Source organism: Enoplosus armatus, chromosome 8 (genome assembly GCF_043641665.1).
Source record: "Enoplosus armatus isolate fEnoArm2 chromosome 8, fEnoArm2.hap1, whole genome shotgun sequence".
Classification (NCBI taxonomy): domain Eukaryota; kingdom Metazoa; phylum Chordata; class Actinopteri; order Centrarchiformes; family Enoplosidae; genus Enoplosus; species Enoplosus armatus.
Window position 1 is genome coordinate 13051483 of NC_092187.1, and position 2383 is coordinate 13053865.

At 37.8% G+C, this 2383-nt stretch overlaps 1 long non-coding RNA gene across 1 annotated transcript; it reads left to right on the plus strand.

Annotated features, from left to right (window-relative positions):
* The first annotated feature begins 665 nt into the window (after positions 1-665).
* On the plus strand, positions 666-1532 carry LOC139289349 (uncharacterized). The gene is made up of 4 exons (XR_011597457.1): positions 666-688; positions 791-817; positions 1071-1093; positions 1198-1532. It is a non-coding gene; the product is annotated as an uncharacterized lncRNA (long non-coding RNA).
* The last annotated feature ends 851 nt before the right edge of the window (positions 1533-2383 follow it).

The window sequence follows — 2383 nt, forward strand, 5'->3', positions numbered from 1 at the left end:
CTGAGGTCATGCCCCCATCACCCTTAGAAATTCAAGTTATTTTTAAGTACTTTCATATATATATATATATATATATATATATATATATATATATATATATATATTACTATTAATTATTAATTAAGGTGACCATTGCCAGGAGTATGATTTTGGGGAGAAATGCATTTAACATTTAATTTCTTTTTGGCCTAAAAGTAGTCCAAATTTAAGCTGAGCCTCAAAATACTGGGAAGGGATTGTTAAATACTAACAACGGGTACGTTTTAAATTCCCCCAGGTTAATAATCCCAAAATATATACACTGGATTCATCAGATTTCAGTGCTCTTAATGGTAGCTACGACCGTGGTTACAGAGACAATATGTATCAAGCAATATAGTATCACAAATCACATGTACACAATTTATGTGTTAATATTATCTACTTGAATATAATTATTTCATTAAGAGGACCAGCGAAATATGCTGCATATGTTAACATTACAAAGAACTGTGGAACTGGAACAATTGGCCGTAAAATCACAGAAACAATGGCTTAATACATCACCAAGCATTTTCTGTGTGAGCTTTATCTTTTAGAAAACTGCATTCCCATGTTTTACTACGGTCCAATCAAAGTGCCGTATGACAACCCATATATATTCGACGTCGCGTAAATGTGACGTCCTTCGTAGAGACGATTCCTGTCGGTAGGTAAATCTGAGCCCGTCTGTGTGCACCAGGATCCAAGTTAATCATATTGTTTTTTAATCAATCCAACTAATCCTTGACGTTGTATCTTCTGTTTTCAGCCTTCCCTTCTCGACATGAGAGCTAAGGTTTGTGCCTTATGTCTGTATGATCAAATAACCATAGTTTCCAGTGGTGCTAACATTTGTTAGCTAGCTATCATGACATGCTTGTGCATGTCGACGGGTTACAGCACAGCACGTCCATGTACATTCAGCTGTTAAACTCGTTTTTTTTCCATGTGGCTGTCTATATGTAGTTCAGTTGAGTATAGCTGTGTTTTCAGAAATGCATGAATCAAGCGAGAAAGTAAATTGTTAACGTTGTTTTTCTCTTTCGTAGTGGAGGAAGAAGCGCATGCGCAGGTAAGATTGCTGAGCGAGTGTTTTGCAATCAGTTGTATCAAGTCTAATATTTTCACGGTGGAGAAAAGGACTTTCGGCTGATCTTTTTGTGATCACTTTTATAGGCTGAAGCGTAAAAGGAGAAAGATGAGGCAGAGGTCCAAGTAAACTGTCCTCTCCGCCATGGCTGTGACAGCACATGTTGCCAACACCCAGACCGGTGAGCTCAGCTGGAGACCCAGGACCCTCCCGGTGTCAAGTCCGAGGCCAGTGGCGCCCATATCAACCTGAGGCAGCGGAGCTGCAGCAGCCGCTTGATACTGGAGAGCTGATTCAAGACCTGCTGGATGACAGGCTTTTCCTCTGGGACATTCTGGACTCTTTGTTCTTAATTCCTCAACTTTTGTCATTTGTTTTTTTTGTTCATACTCTGATTAAAGGTTTTGGTTAAAAAAACAAAGTGCAGATTTTGTGTTCAATTCAAAAGCCATTATGTTATTTACACCTGTGCTTGACTTATTATGGCAAGTCAACATTTCTGCTGTGACAAAGGTCTGTTGGACCAGTCATTAAACCAGGCAATGGCTCTTAACTGGTTCAATTTCAGAGAGCAACTAACTAGTGGTGGAAGATGTATTGAGATCCTATACTTAAGAAATTTTTACCACAGTGTAAAAATACTATAAGTAAGGGATCTTCAAAATGTGACTTGGATAAAATTAGTACTCAACAAAATAGTCCTGTAAGTGAGAACAGGCTTCTCACTGCAGTAATGTTCCCTTTTACCCAGTGTTTTTAGGCATTGTAGTGTTGTAGATTGTCAAAGTGAAGCCAGATATAGTTCTCATTAGCATAATCTGCTACAATGTATCATTTTATTTGTCTTATGCTTTTTATGTAAAATGTCAATCTGCAAAGTAACTAAAGCTCTCAAAGTACACTTCCAATAATACAACAATAGTGGAATCAAGGTATAAATTAGAATGAAATGGAAATAACCAAGTTTTAAGTGTTGAAAGTTTCAAACGTTTTGAACCAGAATGACTTGCAGACGCGTAAGGATGTTGGATTTATTTTTCTAAAAAACATTTCAGATTCTATCCACATCCCATGACTTTGGGTGTGTGAATGCTGTAACCTTTGCACAGAGCTCACTCAAGACAAACAACTCACTAATATATCTTGTTTTTACCCTTCAAGGCTGTCCAATAATTCATCCTGTCCTTAGCCAAGGTGATAATAATCAGGCAGTTGCTGGAAAACACTATTAAAGAGGATGGTGTCCCCTGTTCTCTTTTACAACTTTCTCTG